The sequence below is a fragment of the Marmota flaviventris genome, chromosome 5 (assembly GCF_047511675.1).
Source record: "Marmota flaviventris isolate mMarFla1 chromosome 5, mMarFla1.hap1, whole genome shotgun sequence".
Classification (NCBI taxonomy): domain Eukaryota; kingdom Metazoa; phylum Chordata; class Mammalia; order Rodentia; family Sciuridae; genus Marmota; species Marmota flaviventris.
In genome coordinates, this window is record NC_092502.1 from 22,126,455 (window position 1) to 22,140,626 (window position 14,172).

Here is a 14,172-nt window from a genome sequence, read left to right on the forward strand (position 1 = left end):
CTATTGAGTTCCCACAACACCTACTCTCCTCCTCATTACTCCCAAAGGGAGCGAGCTGTTTGTATTCTCCAGAGGAGAATGAGGGGGAAGGTCCATCTAGGAAGCCCAGTACAGCCAATGAGAAGACTAGGGAAGTGATGCCCAAATACAGAGGTCTTATATAACAGAGAGCAAGCTTCAGGGCCAGATTGTAATAGGTTCAAATCTTATTTCTGCATTTTCAGACTATATCCTCTTGAATAGGCTGGTGAAGTTCCCTGAGCTTAAATTTCTTTATTTAAAAAGTAAGGATACCACCAAATACCCCAATGTTGACATGAAGACTAAATAAACACTAGGTAGGTAAAGATCCTGGAGGGCAATAGTGTTCAACAAGATTTAAACTCTTTACCCTTTCTTCTGTTGTTATCTCAGGGTCTTATACTGTAAGAGCTGTGATCCTATCTTCATTTCTTGGTAACAAAGAGGAAGATTCAAATCGAATTCCAAATGTTTTCTTTCCACATCAGGCACTCTGAGAGACATTTACCAAACCCTGGAAAGTTTTTTTTAAAAAGTTTTCTATCTGAAAACTGTCAAAGCAGGTCTGTGCCATGTTAGCTAAAGTTTGCCTTCGTGCAGGAGACACATCCTCTTTGTCACATGAAGAGAGATGAACTTTTCCACCGAAGGAGCCAAAGGACCCCATATCTTCCATAAAACTTACCCATCCTTAGAAAAGTCATGGCCAACACCCTTAGTTGGAGCACTTTTATTTTCACTTTGTGAGAATGGAATTTGTCATTTCTATCAACAACCCCCTTCCTTCTTTTCCCCCTGAACCTGAATCTGTTTTTCGGGGTTTCTGTATTATTACCAGATCCTATTACCTCTCAAATAATTTCTGAAATTTTAATATCAACTGATGATCTGTCACTCACATTAGGAGACGTGGTAATAATCAGAATCTAATACAGGTTTATAGAAATAAATCACTCCTTCACCTGGAGCTGCTCTCAAAGGTAGAGATACCAGGGAAGAGGAGAAGGGTCTAGACTACTTGCCTCCATCTGTACCAACACCATTATAAGGCAAGCTACCTTTTGTTCTGATTGTTAAAATGGTCACTTAACCACTGCTGTCTTCTCTCGTTTTTCTAGAACCTCTTCTAATCCATTTTTAAGGTGCAGTTCAAATACTTCTTTCAAGCACAAATCAAACACCAGGCCCCCATCTGTTCAAAATCCTTCAGTAAATTTCCATTACCAAATGGATAAAGACTAAAATGGTCTTTTGGCATGTTCAAAAGACCACTGTGGCTCTTCTTCCCTAGTCTACCACCCCTTGCTTCCACCTATTTGGTCACCGTATATATTTTTCTCTTTGTCTTGGCTGTCCCTCTCTCCTTACTGAGGTAATGCTTGTAGATGACAGAGAACACAATCTGGTGCTCCAGGTCAGATCACACATCTCTCCCGTAGTCATTTTCTGTGTGGTATATAGTGTTTCTTTTAGCTAGTAATTGCTGCATGCAATCATTACTATAGTTATTTTATGCATCTCTCTTATTAAAGTAAAGCAAGTGCCTTAACAATTCTGCTTATCATGAAATCTCCAGGACCAGTTCAAGACCAGAGACACTGGGGTAATACTAACAATGGCCATTATTAACCAGTTCTAGGCGGCTAACTTTACCCTTCAGATACTAACTCTTAATTTCTACAACAACCCAAAAGAAGGTAATATTGTCTTCTTTCTACTAATGGAGAAACTGAGACATAGAGAGGTGAGAATCTGCAGCAAAACTCCGTAACTTGTAAGTGGAACTCTCAGGTTTTGAACTTGGGTCATTTGGTTTCAGAGTCTGAAATCTTAGCCATCACACCAGTCCACTTCTAGGGAAGCAACAGGTGCTCAAGTCACAATAAGTATCCATTAAGTATTTGTTAATTCAATAATGAAAAATGGATAGGCTCATGTTAAAGTCACTTACTGGGAGGCTGAGGACCCCAGGATTTGTGCAGGATTGGAAAGTCACTGATATGGAAACTCCAGTGGTGCATAAGGTCAGGGTCACCTGGCAAACCTGTATGGTAGTGAATAAAAAGAAACAGCCCCCATGAGCTATGCTTGTTATACTGAAAGGTGCCCTGTCTATCTTGCTGTTTGGCAATGCTAGCTGGAAACATCACTGCTCCTGACTAAGCAAGAGCAAGTTTAAATATAGATGAGGACTCTAAAAATGCTGCTGTTGAGGCTGTAACAGGTGACGGAATCCTTTTTTTTTTTTTTTTTTTTTTTGTAGGTAAGCACATTACAAAGCCTTTGAAACTTGAGCCTGAGCCATGCCTACCCTTGAGCATTTATCCCCAAGAGCTTTTAATGTGATGCTGGGGACCATTGTCATTTATTGAAGGATTTGTCTATTTGCTATGAATGTCAAGAGACTGAGAACTTGTCTATTTACCATGAATGTCAGGAGACTGACATTCATAAAGATGAACAAATACCTTTTACCTACAGAGGCTGTGTCTTCAAGGAGGTCATTTGGGGCTGATGGCAAGAGAACGGCATAGAAGAAATTCTAGGGGGATTCTTTTGTCCCCGGAGAACAAGGAAAATGGCAAGATAGGGATTTCACTGACCTCCTTAAAGGATTTAACATTTGGAGAGTTACTTGCTCAACACTTAGTCAACAATATGGACAGGGAACATTTACACAGACCAGAGCAGAGCACAGGTCATCAGGAGGGATAAACAAGGAGAAGCCAGGAGCCCTGTCCTTGGGGAGCTGATACTTTAGTTTGGAAGGTCAGATACTTACTCTCTGAGCAGTGCTTCTGAGCATGCAGACTGAATAGGACAGTTCAAAAGGACAATGGCCAGATTTTTCCAGGGCCAATTTGGACATTCATTGTTCACTGTGTGCACCATGTCAGAGATTGGAGATAGAAACACTAACATCAACCTTCTTTTCCTCAGAGAGTTTTAAAAAAGGGTATGGAAATGAACATGTAATCCCAGATGTGAGAAATGCTATAGCAGAGGTAACTCAGGTGCTTGAAATCTGGAAAAGGTGAACTAACTGGTATGGATGTGTCAGGGAAACGTTTTCAGAGCTGGGTCATGGAGCAGGAGAGAGGTATTGATGAGGGGAGAGGGGCTGGGGGTAGGGTTGCCAAGCAGAGGTGTGTTTCAGGTCACAAAGGGAGTCAGGAGCAGTGCCATGATTTGAACTCCAGTTTGTCTGACACCAAATATCCCTTAACTTTCCACTATGCCAGACAGCCTTCCAATTTATGAAATATATATTTAGTATTTGCTATGTGTCTATGCTATGGCTTGACTTCTGTGCTTTCAATGGACATTGTTTAGATAAGAACATTAATAATTGACCCAACATGGAAAGTGTAAGTTGTTTGTTGTCACTGAAACCCAAAATGTGTCCTAAACATTCAGTAAGTACTTGACAAGCAAACTGAACACATGAACCAATTGTATACCTCTGTGAACAGATGTTGAGAAGGTAGAGACAGATCAGAGCAGAATGATGAAGGACCAGAGGAGATTTTCTGGGATACAGTTTTGAAGGCAAGGAGGATCATGAAATAGCAAATAAAAATCCAGATTCAAGAGCAGAAGGAAGAAAAGATTCTGTTAGGCCTGATTTTCTCACAGCTTCAGTCAGTGTTAGCCATGTCATTCCACTGTTATACCTAATGTGGTTTGTTAAATATCTACTATGTGCCATGACTCTATCATGCCATTTTATACTGCAGATTGGTTGGTATTTTTCCATTGGATAAATGTTGATGAAACAGCCCAAGAAATGTTTGAAACTGGGCATAACAAAAATTAGAAAGCTGATTAAAATCCAGGCCCTGAGAACTAAAAAGTCTTATTCTTTTCATTATACTTCTTTCCAGTGAGGTACTAGCGATAAGCATCATCCATCTGCAGTACTCTCAATCCCTTTTAAAGTTCACAATGATCCTGGGCCTAGAAACTGTGTCCCTTTCCTGTGATTACAATCTAGATTTGGTATAAAAATTCATCTCTCCATTATTCTGGAAAATGAACATACTGGGTCTTGATTATAACATTCCAATTAGTAAAATATGCCATCAGTCCTTCACTCCTGATTATTTATCATGTGATAGATCATTCTCTAAGTGTAAGAGTTGCTACAGAGATCAATTTCTACCTTCAGCAATATTATGTTACTCTTATATTCTAAAGAAAAATGAGCAGAAAAACAGATAAACAAGCAACAGAAGCAAGAATTTAAGATCACGATAAGCCTGTGCAGAGAGAACAATTGGTGGGCTAGCCCTTGAGTGTGAGGAACGTGGGGCTGTTAAAGATGGTCATGGAAGACCCTCTTCCCCAGGCCTGAGTGGTGAGATTAGCAAGGCTGAGTATGTACACCTGGGCAACTGTGTTTTGCAAGAGGAGAGCAGGTGCACAAGCCCCAAGTGGGAGGTAAATGTGATGAGTTTAATAAATAGAAACTCACCAGATTAACTTGATCCCCATGGGTGGGTAGAGGGGGAAGAGGTGAGAGCTATGGAGAGATAATGAGAGTATAAACACAATACAATTGTGTAGACCATGGTAAGAATTGCATTTTGGCTGCAAAAAAAAAATCCATTAAAGAATCTACTTCTTCAGGGAATAAACTATAGAAGACATCATAGAAGTAAGGAGACCAGGGCAGTGGCTCCCTCCAGGTGCAAGATGATGGTGGCATTGACTAAAATGAGAGATGTGGAGAGAGTGAAAAATGGTAAAATCTTGGAATATATAGAGTTGATGAGACTTGCTGATGGAGTGGTTATGTTGTCAGAAAAAGAAAAATCAAAGGTAACTCAGGTTTTTAACCTGGGAAACTGCATGAGTCAAGTACATGTCCAAAGATGGGGAAGATAGAAGAGGTACAGGTTGGGTATGGGAGGGAATTTATTTTTGTTTAGTTGATAATATTTATGAGGTGATGCTTACTACTTCCAAAAGTAGGGATATATAAACAGTAGGTTCAAGAATGCAGGGAACCATCTTGAAATTTATAGCCTTGGGTTCACCAAAGATCACCAAGGGAGTGTATGGATAGAAGAGAGAACTGGACACCAAGTCTTGGGCTGTAAAATCACATGGAAGCCCAGCTGAGAAGCCAGGTCTAGTGTAATTGTCAAAGGGGGTCCTAAGGGGGTAGGGTATGGGGGCCTGGTAAAGAAAGTATTGCAAGAAAGTGGTAGTAGTCAGTTGATATGAAAGAGAATGGAGAGTCCAAAGACAACAAGATCATTTGCCATCACATGCAGCCTCCAGAGTAGGCAGAGTGTGACCTGAATAAGGATCCCTGACTGAATTTCAGCCCCTGCATCCAACCACAGCAGATGGAACCCATACATTGTTCCTTTCCAATCCAGGTGCTTCATACCCTATTTCCCTTTACCTGGAGCACTCTTTGCATCTTTAGCCTGTCCTTGAGACCTAATACATTTATTTTCATTATTTTAAGCCTCAGCTTAAACAGCTTTGCTTCCACCTGGAAATCCTTCCTGACAATCCAAATTTCTCTGGCAGAAATGGAATGAAAGCTTATGCTGGATGATTCATCCTTCCTGACCTCTCTCCCTGCTCCCATGAAAGTTCTTCATAGGTAGAAACATGTCTGGCTTACATATGTTGATCCTCAAGTGACTAATACCTAAGAGACCCAATCTCTCTTTGTTGAATGGTTGAATGAATGAATGAATGAGGCCTTGTAGAACCTTCTTGCTCCCTTGGGAACTGGACTATGGACCCAGAATCAACTCATATGTTTCTCCAGCATCAGTCAGACTGTGTGGGTCATGCCAACCTCCTACTCACAGTCCTGACCCCTCAGCTCCCTAGCCTGATCCTTTGTCTCCCATGCCTATGTCCATGAACTCAATGGATCTAGACTACAGCAGCTACTCCTATGTTCTTGTTTTGGTTTTGTCATTAGTAATAATGTTAAGACTTTTCCTTTGTAATCTCATGGTGTCCAGCAACCTTGCCATGTCCCTGATGGGATGTGCTAATCACCCAGAGCCAAGTTATGAATTCCTAGTAACAGTTCATGAAATCCCAGAGGAAAGAGGTGGCAGCTGGTCTCTATGAAGCAGTGGATCTTAGCTTTTTTCCCTGCCTTTATATTCATGATATTCACACTTATAACGTATTCCCAAAGTTTACCTGTATATTAACCCCACCCCAAACCTCCCATTTCCCCAAATAAAAGAGTACTAGGAAATATAAACATTTAAATAGGTACAATTCAACAATGGATCAGTAAAGGTCAGAAATGTTGTAGAGTGAGGGTTAGTGAAATTCCTCATAATCTAGAAGAAGCTCAAGCGTTTTGCACCTATTCAAGAAAATATTGGATTTTGCATGAAGAAAGTTGCTGGAAATGTTACAGTAGTCTTGAATTGACTGTAATCAAGGTAAGAAATATCTACACCAAGTACAAGAAATCTTGGAATATCAATAATCAAAGCAAATAAGTCCTTAAACTTCACCAAAATAAGTTTCTGATTTTGAAAATTATTTTATTCTATTTTTTTGTGAGTGTGAGCTTTGATTTTTTTTTTTTTGGTTTATTTTTTAAAAATTTATTTATTCTAATTTGTTATATACACGACAGCAGAATGAATTTACAACTCATAATACCCATATAGAGCACTATTTTTCATTTCTCTGGTTGTACACAGAGTAGAGTCATACCAATCATGTTTTCGTACATGTACTTAGGGTAATGAAGTCCACCTCATTCCACCATTTTTCCTATCCGCCTGCCCCCTCCCTTTCTCTCCCTCCCCTTTGCCCTATCCAAACTTCCTCCATTCCTCCCATACTCCCTGCCATCCCCATTACGGATCAGTAACCACTTATCAGATAAAACATTTTGCCTCTGGTTATTTGGGATTGGCTTACTTGACTTAGGTATATCAAATGCTGCAGTAGGAAGTATTATTGAGAGTGTCTGTTGTTGTTCTGGTTTTAACAACAACAGTAAAAAATGAAAACAATGGCTGCTTATGTCCTTGAGTGGCATATGGTACTTTCCAAGGATTCTCAATAAATTTTCACCAGGTTGAGTTTTATGTGGTCATACTAATTTAGTGGTTGAAGAAGATCAGAAGTTGGCAATTTGAGGAATGCCTGGGGATGGTCAAGAGCCACTTCACCTTGGATGCCCTAAAAAGTGATTCTTAAAGTATAACCCCTGGGCCAGCACCAGTAGTATCACACTGAAACACACCAGAGACAGATGATCAGGCCACATTCCAGCAACACTGAATCAGCAACTTGACTTATGTTTTAATAAGTCCTCTAGATAATTCCGATGTACTCTGCATTTTGAGAGCCACTAATCGAGAATATCAACATGTTTGCTCACTAAGGAAAGAATGATTATAGAACTTTAAAATAAATTAATAAAATGCTGGACCCATGATTTCCAATCCACCAAGATGCTGAAGAAAATGTAACTATCACAGTGAAAAATAGCAGTCCAAGGTCAGAGTGCATGAGTGGGTTGTAAGACTGTCCTTTTAAAGCCAGGGGTGCAATTTCTCCCGATGCCGGATTGAAGAAAATCAAAAGTCAAAGTCTAAAATATGAAATATAATCAAGTTGGCTTCTACAAATAGTGTAACTAAATCTATTCAAAACAAAGCTCTGGTAATTGGCAGCTGGCACTGGAGTCATCAGAAGATGCCTGCTGAAAGATTCCCACCAACCAAGGTCCTAGTTAAGATTTATATATAATGTGCTCATATATAAACTTGTTATGGAGAAGCGTGAGAACCTCAAGTAGGGCATAGTTTTTGGATTCTCCCCCAAGAAAGTTGGGCAGCTCTGAAGATCTGAGAAAGTTTCCCAAGAGATTAGAATATAGGGATAAATCCCTTAGTCTTAACCCCTATGTCATCTCTCTCACAGGACAGCTGGTACACGAGCTGGAGACCAATCCCAGAAATGGCTATGGGAGCATCCCAAAGGAACCAGAAGCTTGGTACCTATCTCCTGCTCCCTGGTCCTGAAAGAGCTTGGCTCAAATGGGGAGGATCAGGTCAATGTTTTCCAGCCTCTCGAGGGAGTTCATTAGAGCATCATGGTGGCAAGTAACAGAAACTTCATTCCTGGCTAACAAAAGGGAGAAATAAAGAAAATGTAAAAAGGGAATTGATTGTGAGACAATAGAGGTGTCTTACTAAAGGTAGAAATTAATAGGTTCCCAAGGAGCAGTTAGAATGAAGAAATTGAGGGAACCCTCTATTTTCCTCTTTCTCTCACTCTTTGTCTTGATTCTTCAGGACAAAGACCACCATTTTGGTAACCCTAATTTAGGTCTACATGTTGACATCCAACATGTCAAGTAGCCTGGCTCTATTATCTCTTGGTTCTTGTTACAGAGTTCTAGGAAGGAATATCTGCTTGATTCTGTGTCATGTCCAGTACAATTTGCTGTGACTAGTGAGGGCAGAGTCACCAGTTTCAGAAATGGCTGCTGGGCTCATGTCTATGGAAGGGGAAGACAGTAGGTAGTTCACAGAGTACGATGAGTGCAATGTCTCTGTGGTGGGAAAGAAGATGATTGCTACCCTATCAGAAAAACGTATCGCCAAAGACACACTAGCTGTCTGTCTCTATCTAAGGAATTCTCAGGGAAGGGGTGGTGAATGGCACTGGTCTCAGAAGTCTGCATGAAAGAGTTTGCTGCTGTGACCAAAAAATCCTACCAGAGCAATTGTAGAGGAGGAAAAGTTTATTTGGGGGCTCAGGATTTCAGAGGTCTCAATCCATAGACGGCTGGCTCCAAACCCTAGGGCTTGAGGTGAGGCAGAACATTATAGCAGAAGGGTGTGGCAGAGGGAAGCAGCTCACATGATGATCAGAAGGCAGAGAGAGACTCCACTCACCAGATACAAAACATATACCCCAAAGTCATGCCTCCCCGCAATGCCCACCTCCTCCAGCCATGCCCTACCTGCCTTTAGTCACTACTCAGTTAATCCATCAGGGATTAATTCACTGTTTGGGTTAAGACTTTCATGACCCAATCATTTCTTCTCTCAACCTTCTTGCATTTTCTCACAAGTGAGTTTTTGGGAGACACGTCAAATCCACATGGTAACAGTGGTGTTAGCAACATCTTATAGCAATGGTTCTTAATCTAATGGTGTACTGAGAGGTGTAAGAACCAAAAAAGTGTCCACCCACCAAAGCCTGAAATCTTTGATCTATCTCATCTATTATACTAATAGGATCATACAAAAATCTACATGATAAGAGAAAAAAATCTTTGGAAAGTACCCTGATGCAACTCAGTAATACACAAAACCTTTCTTTTCATTTGTTTGATTATCAAAACCCAAACCATACAATTCACTACCAGCAGCATTTTTTACTGCAGCACTTGATATCCTTAAAAGTTCAAGTTCTTGACAGACACAACAGGGCAACTGTTAAAGAAAAACCTTTTTTTTACTGAGGAAAAAAATGGACTCTTTTTTCCTATTATAATGAAACTAAGATTTCTGATAGATTGGTGGAATTCTGTGTAAACACAATAAAAAGACACTAATATGGACTATCTCAGATGAATACCTAAGTTGGCTTGAAGTTTTCCACTATTGTCAGAAAGAGGAAAACTTGTGATTGTAATTTTCTTGGGGCAAAATTATAAATTTTAAGAAACATCCGTATCTCATTAAATAATGATCATGCCTATTATTGAGCTGTTGTTGAAAAAATATTTTAATTCATGTATGCTGAATTCATTTTCTTTAAAATCTTATAAAGATCTTCTGGATAAGTAAGTACTTTTCAAAATATATTTTCCTAATTATGCATATGACTGCCAATTCTAACTTCTCCCCCTTTGGTGACTTTTTAGTTTTGTTTTATGATTTTGTGAATATGAATACTAAGAATATCTTAAATCATTTAAATGTCTTACTATGTAGTATACCCAATCACTCCTACAATCTTACAAAACAGGACCTTCACCTCAAACTGGGCACTAATCCCCCCTTTCAAGTTTAAGCTCAAATAAAAAGCAAACATTGGCCTATAGACACAAAGAAATGCTTCCTTTTCTTTGACTCTGTAGCTCCCCTTGACTCTATGATTGGCCCAAAGATTTCTAACTACAGTCAACTGTGTTAAGGTTCATAAAGGGAAAAGTGTCTGCATTGGATGGCAAATTGAGCAATTGTAGGTCAATGTCATATCAGCACCAGCAGCTTTGTTAAATTTAATACTGCACAAACCTGAGGTATAAGGAACTGTGATACAACTCTAGTAAATTTTGATGAAAAGAAACCAAAAGGAAAATGTTCAGGTCAAGGTGGAGACTATTCTACTGGAGAGGCAGCCCAAGAGATGAAATCTACAAAGAATCCAGAAAGCTAGAATTTGGAGACTTCCTAAATTTGAAACAAACACAGAGTAGATAATCAAGGAGTTGTTCTATTCAGCTACTTTATAAAAATTTGAGAGCTCATTCTACTGTGCATTTGCTCATCCAACAAATTTTTTTTACACAATTACTAATTGAACATGACTGTATATGCAACACTGTTCCAAGCAGAGGAATAAGAGAAGCAAACTCAGCCTGGTGGCTGAGAGTAATACATATTTCCCAACTTACAATGATACCAATGAGGCTAAGATGACTCTTGTTCTAGGGAAGCTTATTCTGCCCATCAAACAAAGGGCACATTATTAGGGGAATTTCATTGCTATCAGGGATGCTCTGAACTTGCAGAATCCCATAAATTACACGTTTAACACTCAGATTCTCCTTTATTTGGATCTGGGTCTTGACATCATGGTTTTTGTTGAGAAAACTTATCTAGGATTCCAGCTGTTGGGATCAAATCCATAGGGATAAGGGAAGCCAATTTCCTTCTTCCTCTATTTCTGATTGAAGGGAGTTTGTGAACACAGTGGTGGGGTGTGGGGGACGCTGATCATGGAGGCTCAACAAACTTAGCAGCAGCCTCCAATTCTCTTTTCTTGTTTTCTGGTAAAAAAAAAAAAAAAACTGTGACTCAGATTACCAGCGTTTGTGAATTGAAATCCTGACATGAACAATTAAATTCGGTATTTATATTCCTAGCAATTTCATCTTGTCATTTGTGGTTTTCTTCAAATTACAAAACAATTAAATGAAGAATTTGGCAAAGAAATCAAACCAGATGCAAGTTTCTTGTTCCCCTTCCCCCCCCCCCCCCAATTCCCTTTTAATGGCAGGAAAAAGAATGTAATTTAAGTCTTCCCAGCTCTTCAGCTGTAGAACAGCTGAACAGGCATCTTGAAGGAGAAAGTGTCTCTTTCACTAAAGAGTGTGATGTAGTGTTTTATCTGCAATGTTGAAGAGGAAAACCCTTGAAGTACAGAATTCCCTAAGAGAAATGAAACACACACATACTCCAGCCACAGCATTTATTATCCTGACACTGCAATTCAGTAAACAAAAGATACAAAAAGTGTCATTCTGGTCTACCTTTTGATAGACACACATATGAGGGATTCTTTGAAAATGTAATGAGGCTGAAAGCTAATTCTTAAACACAAATTAATCTCTAATATCTGAACTGGTCTAATATATGCCAAATGATATTATCTCATCCATTTAGATGAAGGCTCAGAATTTTAATGTACTTCTACAGTTGAGTAATGCATAAAATCGAATGCATTTTATATACCTCTCACACTCTCTCTATCTATTTCAGCAGAGAGGTAGAGAACTTAGTTCTGATGGATTTAGATTTACCACCTGCATAAACACATTATACCTCTTAAAAATGCTTCAGTTTGTAGCACCAGCAAAGTATCTGATAAACAGGTCTGGAACACTGTTAATGGAACTTTGGAACATGAACTTCGTGCCATTTGGGAACAGAACATTTCCAATCAGGTATTCAAGTGCAGACAATTAACACACACACATACACACACATTTTATTTATATATCCCCCAAAGAAATGTTGCAAAAAAGTGTGCACTTCTAAAAGTTAAACCCCAAATGACACATTACATTTTATTCTGAAAGAGGCCACAGAGCCTCTGCATAATTATACAGAGAAAGAACTTTTCCATTTTTCCTGTAATTTAATATCAGGCATAAAGGCTATTAGGTAGGTGGAGGAAATGCTATTTGCTTGAGTTGTTTCTTTTTTTTTATCAATTCCTTCCCCCTACCTGGCCACCATTTTATCCCACATTCATGGAGAACCGAGAAAAGTAACCTCTCCGAATCCTGCCCCTCTTATGATTCTCCTTCTAAAGAATAAGGTAAGTGGGGTAGCAATGTTTAGTGTATCAGTAGTAAATACTAGCTGTGAAACTTACCTGCCAAGGGATCTAGGGTAAATTTTCCCTGTGTACTCCAAAGCTCTCATCTTTAAAAAAGTAGAAAACCCCATTACTACTGTTGTGGGGTATTTTAAGGTTATGTATGAAAATTTCTAAGGGAGTAGCTCTCAGTAGAGGGTAAGCATTGCCTGAGTGCTGTCTACCATTGTGGATTTGTAGGAGTTCATGCTGGTTCAAGTCCCACCATCACTGCTTATTGGTACTTGCTCTCTTCTCTTTTGTGCCCCCCAGTGTTGTGTTGAACACTTACATATTCCCTGGAATTGGAATTGTATTTTTATATATAAATATATTTTGAATTATATTGAATTTTACATTGGATTATATTTATTTTGCTTTCCTTTCCTAGACTCAATGACCCTTATCTAAAATATGTTTTTTTCCTACAAAACTAATATATTCCCCAAATTAAAAATTTAGCAAATTCAAATAATTGCATGAACATTACCCATAACCTCATACCTAGATGGTTGCATTTTGGTATGCATGTTTCCCAGTTCGTGTGTGTTATATAGGATGGTTTTACCTTAGTAGCCACCATGTTATGGCCAAAACACATCCAGGTCTGGGACTGGAAAAATTTCAAGGTGCGGCATTTATGGAGTCGAGGCATCAGCCAAGGTGTCACCACCATTATGGTGGTGATTCTGAGTATCTATGGACCAACAAAGGTGTCTCCCAAAAAGGGGTATAATGGCATGTAAAGAAAACAGTCACAGTTCCACCTGGTGTCTGCCATTACCGGAGCTGCAGAAACAGATGTGCCCTTGTAGAAGAAGAGCTCTTTTCCTGGCATGTGAGGAAAACAACCCAAGTACAGGGACTGTCATCCCTTATAACCAAGTCAGCATTTGTGATGGTCAAACTGGATATGTTTTTCTTGGCATGGCCAAGCTAAACTGTAGTCATTCACTGAGCAGACGTCCACCAAATTAGAAACACTGGGACAGGCAATCTCTCTGATGTTTTGGTTTCAACAGTACTGATCTGTAATTATTTCTCCAAACAAAAAGAAAGTGTTTGACAGAGACATTTAAAGACCTAAAACAACTTTCTTATAGGAAACACATGCTTCTTCTCTAAATTAAAATACACCATTATGCTAATGGAGGACACTCAGCAAGTGGAATTTGCTAGTGATTTGTTGGGGGTGGGGTGGTGATCAGAAGGTAAGAGACAACTGACTTTTGTTAGCTGTCCTGAACAGATGCCAAGAGAGCCAAGTCCAACAAACGTGTCCTTAAAATGACCCTATTATACACACAGGGGAAGTAGCCTTGTGCTTTTTGTGGAACTGTACAAAGTTGAGCTTTAGAAAACACAACGAAAATGGATTTCTGGTTTGTGTTAGTGTCTTCTCACCTAGTGCCTGAATTGGATTATACAGCTCCAAATAGACTTGAAGGCAAATAGAATCATACAGTTATAGAGGGTCTTCTGTAACTTCAGGATATCTCCTGATGTAAGAATATCAATGCCAACCCTTCCTCAAAGAGCCGTTTGTCTTCCCTCTCATTTTCTTTTCCATCTTCAAAATCCACCACAATCTCGCGATTAAAACACATTACACATTCACACTAGTGGGCATTATACTTGGAGATACTTGTGTTGGAAAATGGACGATTTGTAAAGCACAGTAAATGTCAGAAGGAAATTTTATTATGAGGCATCCTTGGTGATTAGCAGCACCGAGTTTTATAAAAGCAATGGATTTGCCAAAGTTTCTAAATACCTCGAGATGACTGTTCACTTAAGAGTGATATTGTTTGTGCGAGG